General features: G+C 33.2%; 1 pseudogene; it reads left to right on the forward strand.

The window, feature by feature from the left end:
* The window catches only part of LOC128661261 (zinc finger protein 208-like), a 1,066,060-nt pseudogene that overhangs the window by 97,363 nt on the left and 953,474 nt on the right, over window positions 1-15,223 (forward strand).

Here is a 15,223-nt window from a genome sequence, read left to right on the forward strand (position 1 = left end):
GAAAAGCCTTTCACATGTACAGAGCATGGAAAAAGTTTTACACAAATGAGTGATCTGAAAACTTGTGAAAGGTTTCTTCCATTGTGAATCCTTTCACATGTTTAGAAAGTAGGGATGCCACCTTTTGCCCAACCGATTCCCTGGCACTTTGCAAATGGGTTTGTTTGGGGTGTGACTAGGTTTGTGGCTTCACCCAACCTTAATAAAATATATTTTACCAGTGTTAGAATGTTTAATTTAATACACACACAACAACGATAGCTAGATATATTCAGTTTGGTAGACAGACTGACAGAAAAATATATACATAAACAGAGACATTTATATATATATATATATATATATTTATATATATTTATATATATAAATATTTATATATATATATATATATATATATATGTGTGTGTTTGTATATATATATTCAAAAAACATTAGTAGATACAGACATAAACAGATGGATAGAAAATAGGCATAAAAAGATAGACAGATATATAAATAGATACAGACTAGTAGATAGTTACTTATATATAAACTGATTGACAAACAGACCAGTGGCATCACTAGGGGGTGCGGTGGGTGCAGACTACACCCGGGTGACACCCTCCAAGGGGTGACATCACCACATTAATTTAACATTCATTAACATGACAGTTTTTTTTTTTTTCCTTTCCTAATGATGTGCTAGTGGCAGTGCCTTGTTAGAAAGAAGAGCCAAGGGGTCCACCATGCTAAGGCAGATGCAGGGGGTGTTCAGCACAGAGGCAGTGTCAGCAGGGGCCTGGGCTTCCCTAACTAAGCCTCGAGATTTAGTGACGTCATTACTGATGTATGGTGCTGTGCCACGCACAGGCTTTAAAAGGTCACTATACCCAAACATTTTCTTTCATGATTAAGGTAGAGAATATAATTTTAAACAACATTCCAATTTACTTCTATTACCTAATTTGCTTTATTCTTTAGATATACTTTAATGAAGAAATAGCAATGCACACAGTGAACCATTCACAGGAGGCATCTATGTGCAGCTACCAATCAGCAGCTACTAAGCATATCTAGATATGCTTTTCAGCAAAGAATATCAAGAGAATAAAGCAAAATAGATAATAGAAGTAAATTAGAAAGTTGTTTATAATTGTATGCTCTTTCTAAATCATGAAAGAAAGAAAAAATGGGTTTCATGTCCCTTTAACATTCCTCCAGACTGTTACCCTCGGCCACCCACAGTGCCTCCTCCATTTGAAGAAGTTTTGATTTTATTTCATGAGACACAACATCAGTATCCGGTACATACGTGATCATAATCAGTTTAACTTAAATGGCTACTATAACCTACATGTATACTGGGTATCTAATATGTGTGCCATGTGATCATAATCAGTTTAATTTAAATGGCTACTATAACCTACATGTATACTGGGTATGTAATATGTGTGTCATGTGATCATAATCAGTTTAATTTAAATGGCTACTATAACCTACATGTATACTGGGTATGTAATATGTGTGTCATGTGATCATATCCTCAAAGCAAAGTGTGGAAAACAGCACCAACAGATATGTGGCTTGTGGGGCACGGAACCCAGGATCTGCCTTATCCTGCAAATACTTCAAGTAGCAAAAAAGATTTGTTCCAGCCACCAATAGTTAAAAAACCTTTATTTCTTCATATAGGGTCTTTTGACAAACATACAACGTTTCAGACCTGCTATAGGTCCTTAGTCATGTATACTGAACATACACTGATTCATCATTTAAATACTTTACACCTGGTCAATTGTTCACCTGTTGTCATGTGACTACTCATTATTGTATCACTGCCATCTTGTGGCCATCTAACATATATATTCCTATTGAAAAAAAAGCATTCTGAATAGTCACATTGAAAAGGTTTAAGTATCAAACAATGTTAATAAATAAAATCATATGTACAAAATTAAAATAGAAGAAATCTTACGCACAATATGCAGATATGCCATTGCTGTTTACTTGTTATTTAAATGTTAATTTGGACTCTTTCATTTTAGAGTTGATTTAAAAAAATTGCTGCTAAAGATTATATGGATTACTGTCAATTTGAACACTGTAGGCCTATTTTGAAAATAATCTTTTACTTTTCTCTTTAGTCTTTTTATGTGTAAAGATAATTTTTGTAAAAAAATTTTTTTTCCAAAAAAATCTCCCTTCAATTTTACTCAGCTTATTAAAAGGGGTTGTTAGAAAATTATTTTAGATTAAATAAATGCAGGTATCATGATACTCAGCCCATTAGAAAGGGAAGATTTACATATTCATAAAGATGTTTTAGGAAAAACAAATATTTAGTAAAACAAACTCCAATCGAATTCTTTGTTCATACCCTTAGGTATTAAGCTTTCCAATTTGGATATCCAAAACATCTCTCTTGTTTTTAGTATATGTTCTCTATTACCCCCCCCCCTCCTTGGTCTCTCAATCTGTTCAATTATTTGGAATCTGAGCTGGCTGATGTTATGACCCATAGAGAGGAAGTGAGAGGATACAGGAGCCTCTTTGTTCTTACATCTAATATTGGACTTATGTTCTGTTATCCTCTCCCTTACCTCTCTACAGGTCTCGCCCAAATAGATCAGACCACATGGACACTTGATCAAATAAATACAGTAACATGACCTGCAAGTAAGATATTTATTAATTTTGTATTTTCTACCATTTGTGGGGTGAGAGAAATATTCGCCTTTAATCATTGAACTGCAGTTACTGCAGTTCAAACAGGGATAACATCCATCTCTCCTAGGGCCTATAGTCTTCTGTATGTTCAATCTGTTACTGCCTATATCTGAATGTACAAGGCTATCTTTGATACTTCTATTTCTTCTGTATGCTGTCATAAAATTTTCTTTAAACTCATTCACTTGAGGGTTACAGTCCCTTAGGATGTGCCAATGCTTTCTTAAAATACCATTGATCTTCTGACTAAATTCATTGAACTGTGTTACAAACACTAGACGATCTGTTTCTTTACTTTTGTACCTTTTAGGTAATTCTTTATTGTTAACTACATCTAGTTGTTCCTTAATTAGTGATATTGGATACCCTCTATTGATAAATTTGTCAGCCATCTCCTCCAACCTTTGCTTGCATCTATTCTCCTCAGACACTATGCGTTTAACCCTTAAAAATTGGCTCTTTGGAATGGCCCTGAAGATACTATCTGGATGGTGACTTCCATATTTCAATATGTTGTTCTTATCTGTATCTTTTGTATGGATATCTGTTTTTAAGAAACCATCCTTAAAGTATACATAGGTGTCTAGGAACTCAATTCCAATTTCACTCATATTTAAAGTGAATTTTAATCCATTGACAGAATTGTTAAGATCTTCAACAAAGGACAATAGGCTACCAACGTCACCCCCCCACACGCCAAACACGTCATCAATGTACCTCCACCAGGAGGCGCCATAGAGCTGGAACAAGCCATGAGGGTACACAAAGTATTCCTCAAAGCTATTCATGAAAATGTTGGCGTATGAGGGGGCAACGTTGGAGCCCATTGCTGTACCCTGTTTCTGCAGATAATATGTATCCATGAACAGAAAATAATTCTGATAAAGAATAATAGATAGAAGTTCTATTAGAAACCAGATATCTGCCTCAGTATAACTCTTACTAGATCTAAGCATATGTTCCACAGATGAGATCCCTGTTGTATGTTTGATAGATGTGTAAAGGCTTGAGACATCTAATGAAAACAAAATACATTTATCACCTACATGTCCTAAGTCCTGTAATTTAGCCAAAAAATCATTAGTGTCCCTAATGTAAGATGTAGTGTTCTTAACTAAAGGCTGCAATACTTTATCCAAGAAGATGGAAATATTAGAAAATACTGAACCCATCCCTGCCACAATAGGGCGTCCTGGGGGATTTCTTAAGGATTTATGTACCTTTGGTAGTACATATATTACTGGCCTAATTGGATCTGTTACATATAAGGCCTCCTTAAACTTGTCTGTTATAATATCTCTTTGTGTAGCCAGAGTTAAGATGTTATTTATCCCTTTATTAATCTGTATGGTGGGATCTCTAGTCAGATAGTATCTTCAGGGCCATTCCAAAGAGCCAATTTTTAAGGGTTAAACGCATAGTGTCTGAGGAGAATAGATGCAAGCAAAGGTTGGAGGAGATGGCTGACAAATTTATCAATAGAGGGTATCCAATATCACTAATTAAGGAACAACTAGATGTAGTTAACAATAAAGAATTACCTAAAAGGTACAAAAGTAAAGAAACAGATCGTCTAGTGTTTGTAACACAGTTCAATGAATTTAGTCAGAAGATCAATGGTATTTTAAGAAAGCATTGGCACATCCTAAGGGACTGTAACCCTCAAGTGAATGAGTTTAAAGAAAATTTTATGACAGCATACAGAAGAAATAGAAGTATCAAAGATAGCCTTGTACATTCAGATATAGGCAGTAACAGATTGAACATACAGAAGACTATAGGCCCTAGGAGAGATGGATGTTATCCCTGTTTGAACTGCAGTAACTGCAGTTCAATGATTAAAGGCGAATATTTCTCTCACCCCACAAATGGTAGAAAATACAAAATTAATAAATATCTTACTTGCAGGTCATGTTACTGTATTTATTTGATCAAGTGTCCATGTGGTCTGATCTATTTGGGCGAGACCTGTAGAGAGGTAAGGGAGAGGATAACAGAACATAAGTCCAATATTAGATGTAAGAACAAAGAGGCTCCTGTATCCTCTCACTTCCTCTCTATGGGTCATAACATCAGCCAGCTCAGATTCCAAATAATTGAACAGATTGAGAGACCAAGGAGGGGGGGTAATAGAGAACATATACTAAAAACAAGAGAGATGTTTTGGATATCCAAATTGGAAAGCTTAATACCTAAGGGTATGAACAAAGAATTCGATTGGAGTTTGTTTTACTAAATATTTGTTTTTCCTAAAACATCTCTATGAATATGTAAATCTTCCCTTTCTAATGGGCTGAGTATCATGATACCTGCATTTCTTTAATCTAAAATAGTTTTCTAACAACCCCTTTTAATAAGCTGAGTAAAATTGAAGGGAGATTTTTTTTGGAAAAAAAAATTTTTTACAAAAATTATCTTTACACATAAAAAGACTAAAGAGAAAAGTAAAAGATTATTTTCAAAATAGGCCTACAGTGTTCAAATTGACAGTAATCCATATAATCTTTAGCAGCAATTTTTTTAAATCAACTCTAAAATGAAAGAGTCCAAATTAACATTTAAATAACAAGTAAACAGCAATGGCATATCTGCATATTGTGCGTAAGATTTCTTCTATTTTAATTTTGTACATATGATTTTATTTATTAACATTGTTTGATACTTAAACCTTTTCAATGTGACTATTCAGAATGCTTTTTTTTCAATAGGAATATATATGTTAGATGGCCACAAGATGGCAGTGATACAATAATGAGTAGTCACATGACAACAGGTGAACAATTGACCAGGTGTAAAGTATTTAAATATAGAGGGTTAGAGTTAATACAAAGATTCTACACTCAGACTCTTAGCTAATCCCAAATGGTGATGTAACCTCAAAAACACTATCACCGAGTTTAGAAAAAGGGGAAAGAGTAATTGGGATAGCGCTATGCAGCTGCGAGTCTTATACAGGGAAAATAAATAAATATTAGTTTGGATCTATTTATATCTGCATATGAGGGTGTCCCTGTTTTGGTTATTCAACTTTGCGATTTTTATTTTGGTATGTGAAGTTCCCCAGTTTGTTTGGATCATATAAGTTGGAAAATAAAGTATTTACTATATTTTTTAAAAACAGTCTGATTTGGATCGTATAACCTGGATGATAAAGTTTTTACTATATTTTTAGAAATAGTCTTGTGTCCTATGTTTTTCATATATATGTATCTTATAGATATTCTTATAAAAAATGATGCATAATTATAAAAATAAAAGATGATGCATAAGAAGAAAGGGGAGCAGGTGCTTTAAGATATATGTATTTTATTCCTATACAGATAAGGTACTTGTCATAAAATAGTAAACAATAAAATCTAACACATAGATGCCGGCATCTAGATTTAAAAAACAGTTTCAGTTTGAAATTTGTACTTGTTTAATTCTAGTTTGGGACTATACCCGTGGTTTTATGAAAGCAGCTCTGATTAGCAACACCTGATAAACAACAATAGGTTTCTATTACTTGACACACATGTATCGTATATTTTGTTGGTTACAATTACAATTTTTCAGTGCAGATCTAGTTTTACAATATATAAGCTAGGTTAATGTGAATACCACGTATTTTTGCTTAGACAACGATATTCCAGGTCTATGGTGGTTATTTACAGCAGTAAATGGTAGAAAGTGGATTTATCTGTCATATATACGTATATACGTGTATAAGCAGATTGTCTCTTGTTATAAAAACCTTTTTACATTGTCCATATTCTGGATCTCCTCCGTTAAAGTTGTGACCGGCCGGTCCTTTGGTGAAGTAGTTCCATATGTTTTCCTCTGTTTAGGTTAAAAATCCGGGTTCTTCCGGTGTTTCCTGATCCAATTGTGGATTTTCTCCTTGTGTCTGTGTGGCCCTTGAGCCAGGTGATTGAGGCTGGAACGGTTACTGGATCCTTGGATAGGAATTGCACATATGGAGTCTGTCCCTAGAGAGTGGGATATGGCTCGATGTACCTATCCTAGCCAGCCCGAACGCCAGAGACACCTCTCACCTGCTGGGCTCTGTATTTGGATCTCCTGTGACTGTCAGCAATCTCTACGCGTTTCAGCCTGGGGCCTTTATCAAGATGCTTGTGTGCTGTGCAGTCTGGATTTAAATATCGTCTCCATCTTCCTGATTGGATCTTGTTCTTGACCAATCCCTATTGTTTATTTGTTGTTCCTCCTCCTGGCAGGTTGTCTCCTATTCCTTAATGATGTTAATATAAGATTATCTATCCTTTATACATCCTGACCTATTGTTATTAAATTTGTTAATTCATCTGTGATTGCATATGTGTAGTTATTTATCGTGAAAATAGAGATATAGATGAAAGTACAAATGCAAATAGAAATAAGAACACCATTCTCAAGCCTATGCTCCATTCTTCCTTACATGTTTTTTTAAATGTTTTTTTGTAATGCTTTTGGGGGGGTTTTATTCTTAATCAACTTATATCATTTTATATCATTTATTTCTTCATATTCCTATGTTTTAAATAGAAATATATATTGTGGTCTCAAACGTGTAGTTTTATGCTCTCGCGTTGATTTGCGAGAGGTAATAATCCTGGATAGTATATAGTTTATCAAGTAATAGTTTATAAATTTTATACAGATAACTGCCTATATTCCAGTCATATATAAACCCTTTTCTAACATCATTGTGAAATACGTTTCCTAAGTTTTAAAAGTGTGAGTTTTATTAGACCATTGTTTATCTATGTGTTTAACATCTTAATTCTATTGGTTTTCAGGGGAAAAAAAGAAGAAAAAATTAAAAAAAATTAGTTATTATTTATACGAATAGGTTTGCTCCATGTTTTTGTGAATTTTTTTGTTGTTGTGTTAGATTCCTTAAATCTCTAAGTGAGGGGCGTGATAGATATTTTTAAATACGTTCATTACTTTACCTATGTGTTTAACATGTGTCTATATATTGTTCGTGCTAGAAGAAGATTTTGTGTGTGTGTTTTAAGTGTTTATTCGTGAGCTTTTTTAGAAGTGTAATTTTAGGCTCCTATAATATCTTTCTTACCAGTGAGTATAATGTGGTGAAAGGTTATATATACAATGCAGTCTGTATTTTTTATTATCACAGTTATATTAATGTATTTAGATCCATTTCTGAATTTAATCCAAATGGGTGTAATGTTTTGAAATTAAAAATACATTCTGCTTCCTTTTTGAGGAGGAGTGTATTCATATTCCCCCCCCTTATTCCCAGATGTAGTTTTTTGATACCCCAGTATTTGAAATCTTTTAAATTACTGGAGTGTTTTTCTTTAAAGTGTGAGTACAGTATTGTGTCTGTCGCTTCGTGTTCTATTTTTAGAATATGTTCTCGTATCCTATCTTTTACAGTTCTACTTGTTTGACCAAAATATAGTAGATTACATGTACATTTTATGCAGTAGATGACATTCCTGTCTGTACATCTTATTAGTTGATTTATTTTTAGACAGAAATTTGAATTAGATGATCTTATTTCTTTTCTTTTTTCACTGTATTTACAAGATTTACAGGATATACAGGGGAAGAAACCTTTTAGTTTGTTTCCATTTAGGTCTCCATCAGTAATGTTGTTTCTTTCTCTATACTCACTCGGTGATAATATCATTTTAAGGTTTTTGGCCCTTTTAAAAATTATGTCTGGTTGTTTTCTTACCCTTTTTCCTAGGATTTGATCTTGTTTTATTAGATGCCAATTCCTTTTCAGAATTTTTCTTATTTCAAAGTGTTGGCTACTGTATTCGGTTATGAATGGTATAAAGAAATCATCAATTTCTCTTTCTTCTTTATTTTTCTTTATTAATAGAGACTCTCTATCTACTGTTGCCACTTCCTGTCTTATCTTTTCTACAGTGTCTTTATTATACCCCTTTTCTATAAATCTAGATGTAAGTATATTAGATTGAGATTGGTAACTTTCGAGTGTGGAGCAGTTTTTCCTTACTCGTAGGTACTGTCCTTTTGGGATATTAGATTTCCACTGTTTAAGGTGGCAACTTTCTGCGTGTATATAGTTGTTTGCATCTATAGTTTTAAAATAGTTTTTGGTATTGATTTGGAGGTTGTTAATTTCGATTTCAATGTCTAAAAAGTGTATTTTCCATCTACTATATTCATGCGTAAATGTGATACCAAGACTGTTGGTATTGAGGTCTATAATAAATGTGTCTAATAATTCTGTATCTCCTTGCCAGATGATGAATATATCGTCAATATATCTGCAGTAGAGCACAAGGTTCGCCCCCCATGGGCCATTGTGTATATGTTCATCTTCAAATTGTCCCATGAATAAATTTGCGTAACTGGGGGCGAACCTTGTGCCCATTGCCGTTCCCTTAGTCTGTAAATATACCTCATTATTAAAATAAAAACTATTATTTTGTAAGATGAAGTTTATGCATTCCATAATAAATCTGTTCTGATGTTCAGGTAGTTCCTCATCTTTATCTAAGGTTTTTTTCACAGCTTTTTGTCCTAGTTCATGTGATATATTAGTGTACAAGGAATTCACATCACATGTCACTAGTGTGTAATTTTCTTTCCATGTTATTTCTCTAATCTTGTTAATAAAGTGTGTGGAGTCTCTGAGGTATGCTGGTAATTTAGTAACATACTTCTGTAAATAGAAGTCCACATATTGTGACAAATTTGATGTTAAGCTGTTTATCCCAGAAATGATGGGACGTCCTGGAGGTTTCTCTAAATTTTTATGCACTTTTGGCAGAAAGTAAAATGTGGGTGTTTTAGGGTGGTCTATGGAGAGGAATTCTGATTCTGAGTCGTTTATAATTCCTTCATCTTTTGCTTTTTTAAGTATGTTACTTAATTTATCTTTTTGTGTTTTAATGGGATTATGTTTTAGTTTCTCATATGTAAGTTTGTCTTGTAATATTCTATTTGATTCCTCTACATAGTATGTCCTGTCCATAATGACCAGCCCCCCACCTTTGTCGGCCAGTTTGATTATGATCTCTTTGTTATTCTGAAGTTCTTTTAATGTTTGAGTTTCTTTCCTATTCATATTTCTCCTAATTGGTTTGGATTGATCTAGGGCCTCTAATTCTTTTTTTATGTTCTGTTCAAATAATTTAATGTGCTCACTTTTGTCTTGGGTTGGATAAAAGGACGATTTCGCTCGTAAATTAGTGTGTTTATATTGACTATTCTCGTTTTTATTCCTGTCTTGTATCGGATTTTTTAAAAAATATCTTTTTAAGGTAAGTTTGCGGATGTATTGGTTGATGTTAATGAGGGTCTCAAATTTGTTGAGTTTGCATGATGGAGCAAAGGATAGGCCCTTATTAAGTACTCTTTCTTGGTCTTTATTTAGTGGTGTTTTGCTTATGTTGAATATGCCAATTTTCTCTTTTTCATTGTTTGTGGTTATCTCCTCACTGTTTTGTTTTGGGGTTCCTCTCCCTCTTCTGCCTCTAACCTTCTTTTCCCTTGCTGTAATCTTTGGGGTTTTGCTTCCTCTATTAGGTTTCTTGATGTCCCCGCTCTGGCGGGGGTTTCTTCTAAAAAATGTACCCTAGTGGGGGTTGTGTTTACTTTTGTATTGTCTGATTTATTCTTATATTCTCTCCTTGGACTAGTTTCTTGTCTTAGTGGCATGAATCTATTATATGTTGGTATTCTCCAGTTGTCCTGTCTATTAAATGAATCATCCCTTTTTGTGGGTCTAAAGTCTCTATCTCTATTCCAAGTGTTCTGATGTGGTTCATTGTAATATCTCTCATGATGTTTATCTATGGGATCTTGGTGGTAGTGTTCGCTCTCTCTATAGTGATAGTTTTGGTAAGGTTCTCTATGTCGGTGTTCTTGGTATTGGTCTCTATTCCTATTCCAATTCTGATACGTTCTATTGTTGTCAAAATTCCTATGGGGTTTTTCCCAATGTGGTTTTTCCCAGTTTGAATTTTCCCAGTGTCTATCTGGTTTGTTATAAGTTTCATCTCTCCAATTCCTATAATTGTTTCTCCATCCTCTTCCATATGAGTTATTCTCATATTGTTGTACTGTATTGTGTGTCATATGTGAGTTTTTAAGTGAATTTCTCTTATTTGTGTTATTAGTTTTCTTTTTACTAAATATGTGTATGGGTTCTTTCCTTGTGTTTTCTATTTTTATGTCACCATTGGTGGTTGCGTCACTGATGTTCTCTTGTTCTTCCCATACTGGGTTATTTGTTTGTGTGGTATCCTCGTCATCTTTTTTATAATCTGCTGAGTCTCTATTAAATTTGGAGTTTTTCTGTGTTACAATATTTTCTTTAAGTTCTGATATTCTTTTAATAATCTCACTTTGTATATTTTTGTCATCTTCCTTTATTTCCATGTTCCCTAGTTTATCTTTAATTATTTCTATCTCTTCTTTAGTTGTGTCTAGTTGTAGTTTCCTTGCTTTGACTATGATATTCATTAAGTTAATTGAGGCTGTTTCTAACACTTCAAACCATTCTTTGGACAATGTGTCAGGTAGTGCAAATGTGCAGTCCTTTTTAAGTCTGAGACCTCTCGGTACCATTTTTAAGTTAATGTAATTCTGTATATATTTTATTTCTAGTATATGCTTTATTTCTTGACACATTATGTCCTCTAGATCAGAATAAATGTGTTCTATGTTTGTGGTTTCTAATGTGTTATACATTCTATTATTTGTGTTTGTGTCTATATTCTGGAGTATTAAGTCTCTATGGCTAAAGATGTCCATATTTTATATTTGTGTTTAACTATTCTTTAGTCACGTGTCCTTTTTATTTCTATTGAATTTTTGTTATTTATATTTCCTTTAAATTATAGATGAATTTCTTTATGCAGTATTTTGAGTATTGATAATTTTATATTTTTTAAATGTTAATACTTCCACAATTTGGAGTGTATAAATTAAGTTAGGTAAGTAATGAGTGGATCTTTGTATAAGAGGTTATTGTAGTACTATAGAGGGTTAGAGTTAATACAAAGATTCTACACTCAGACTCTTAGCTAATCCCAAATGGTGATGTAACCTCAAAAACACTATCACCGAGTTTAGAAAAAGGGGAATCTAACACAACAACAAAAAAAAAATTCACAAAAACATGGAGCAAACCTATTCGTATAAATAATAACTAATTTTTTTAATTTTTTCTTCTTTTTTTCCCCTGAAAACCAATAGAATTAAGATGTTAAACACATAGATAAACAATGGTCTAATAAAACTCACACTTTTAAAACTTAGGAAACGTATTTCACAATGATGTTAGAAAAGGGTTTATATATGACTGGAATATAGGCAGTTATCTGTATAAAATTTATAAACTATTACTTGATAAACTATATACTATCCAGGATTATTACCTCTCGCAAATCAACGCGAGAGCATAAAACTACACGTTTGAGACCACAATATATATTTCTATTTAAAACATAGGAATATGAAGAAATAAATGATATAAAATGATATAAGTTGATTAAGAATAAAACCCCCCCAAAAGCATTACAAAAAAACATTTAAAAAAACATGTAAGGAAGAATGGAGCATAGGCTTGAGAATGGTGTTCTTATTTCTATTTGCATTTGTACTTTCATCTATATCTCTATTTTCACGATAAATAACTACACATATGCAATCACAGATGAATTAACAAATTTAATAACAATAGGTCAGGATGTATAAAGGATAGATAATCTTATATTAACATCATTAAGGAATAGGAGACAACCTGCCAGGAGGAGGAACAACAAATAAACAATAGGGATTGGTCAAGAACAAGATCCAATCAGGAAGATGGAGACGATATTTAAATCCAGACTGCACAGCACACAAGCATCTTGATAAAGGCCCCAGGCTGAAACGCGTAGAGATTGCTGACAGTCACAGGAGATCCAAATACAGAGCCCAGCAGGTGAGAGGTGTCTCTGGCGTTCGGGCTGGCTAGGATAGGTACATCGAGCCATATCCCACTCTCTAGGGACAGACTCCATATGTGCAATTCCTATCCAAGGATCCAGTAACCGTTCCAGCCTCAATCACCTGGCTCAAGGGCCACACAGACACAAGGAGAAAATCCACAATTGGATCAGGAAACACCGGAAGAACCCGGATTTTTAACCTAAACAGAGGAAAACATATGGAACTACTTCACCAAAGGACCGGCCGGTCACAACTTTAACGGAGGAGATCCAGAATATGGACAATGTAAAAAGGTTTTTATAACAAGAGACAATCTGCTTATACACGTATATACGTATATATGACAGATAAATCCACTTTCTACCATTTACTGCTGTAAATAACCACCATAGACCTGGAATATCGTTGTCTAAGCAAAAATACGTGGTATTCACATTAACCTAGCTTATATATTGTAAAACTAGATCTGCACTGAAAAATTGTAATTGTAACCAACAAAATATACGATACATGTGTGTCAAGTAATAGAAACCTATTGTTGTTTATCAGGTGTTGCTAATCAGAGCTGCTTTCATAAAACCACGGGTATAGTCCCAAACTAGAATTAAACAAGTACAAATTTCAAACTGAAACTGTTTTTTAAATCTAGATGCCGGCATCTATGTGTTAGATTTTATTGTTTACTATTTTATGACAAGTACCTTATCTGTATAGGAATAAAATACATATATCTTAAAGCACCTGCTCCCCTTTCTTCTTATGCATCATCTTTTATTTTTATAATTATGCATCATTTTTTATAAGAATATCTATAAGATACATATATATGAAAAACATAGGACACAAGACTATTTCTAAAAATATAGTAAAAACTTTATCATCCAGGTTATACGATCCAAATCAGACTGTTTTTAAAAAATATAGTAAATACTTTATTTTCCAACTTATATGATCCAAACAAACTGGGGAACTTCACATACCAAAATAAAAATCGCAAAGTTGAATAACCAAAACAGGGACACCCTCATATGCAGATATAAATAGATCCAAACTAATATTTATTTATTTTCCCTGTATAAGACTCGCAGCTGCATAGCGCTATCCCAATTACTCTTTCCCCTTTTTCTAAACTCGGTGATAGTGTTTTTGAGGTTACATCACCATTTGGGATTAGCTAAGAGTCTGAGTGTAGAATCTTTGTATTAACTCTAACCCTCTATAGTACTACAATAACCTCTTATACAAAGATCCACTCATTACTTACCTAACTTAATTTATACACTCCAAATTGTGGAAGTATTAACATTTAAAAACTATAAAATTATCAATACTCAAAATACTGCATAAAGAAATTCATCTATAATTTAAAGGAAATATAAATAACAAAAATTCAATAGAAATAAAAAGGACACGTGACTAAAGAATAGTTAAACACAAATATAAAATATGGACATCTTTAGCCATAGAGACTTAATACTCCAGAATATAGACACAAACACAAATAATAGAATGTATAACACATTAGAAACCACAAACATAGAAAACATTTATTCTGATCTAGAGGACATAATGTGTAAAGAAATAAAGCATATACTAGAAATAAAATATATACAGAATTACATTAACTTAAAAATGGTACCGAGAGGTCTCAGACTTAAAAAGGACTGCACATTTGCACTACCTGTCACATTGTCCAAAGAATGGTTTGAAGTGTTAGAAACAGCCTCAATTAACTTAATGAATATCATAGTCAAAGCAAGGAAACTACAACTAGACACAACTAAAGAAGAGATAGAAATAATTAAAGATAAACTAGGGAACATGGAAATAAAGGAAGATGACAAAAATATACAAAGTGAGATTATTAAAAGAATATCAGAACTTAAAGAAAATATTGTAACACAGAAAAACTCCAAATTTAATAGAGACTCAGCAGATTATAAAAAAGATGACGAGGATACCACACAAACAAATAACCCAGTATGGGAAGAACAAGAGAACATCAGTGACGCAACCACCAATGGTGACATAAAAATAGAAAACACAAGGAAAGAACCCATACACATATTTAGTAAAAAGAAAACTAATAACACAAATAAGAGAAATTCACTTAAAAACTCACATATGACACACAATACAGTACAACAATATGAGAATAACTCATATGGAAGAGGATGGAGAAACAATTATAGGAATTGGAGAGATGAAACTTATAACAAACCAGATAGACACTGGGAAAATTCAAACTGGGAAAAACCACATTGGGAAAAACCCCATAGGAATTTTGACAACAATAGAACGTATCAGAATTGGAATAGGAATAGAGACCAATACCAAGAACACCGACATAGAGAACCTTACCAAAACTATCACTATAGAGAGAGCGAACACTACCACCAAGATCCCATAGATAAACATCATGAGAGATATTACAATGAACCACATCAGAACACTTGGAATAGAGATAGAGACTTTAGACCCACAAAAAGGGATGATTCATATAATAGACAGGACAACTGGAGAATACCAACATATAATAGATTCATGCCACTAAGACAAGAAACTAGTCCAAGGAGAGAATATAAGAATA

The sequence above is a fragment of the Bombina bombina genome, chromosome 5 (assembly GCF_027579735.1).
Source record: "Bombina bombina isolate aBomBom1 chromosome 5, aBomBom1.pri, whole genome shotgun sequence".
In the NCBI taxonomy this organism is placed as follows: Eukaryota; Metazoa; Chordata; class Amphibia; order Anura; family Bombinatoridae; genus Bombina; species Bombina bombina.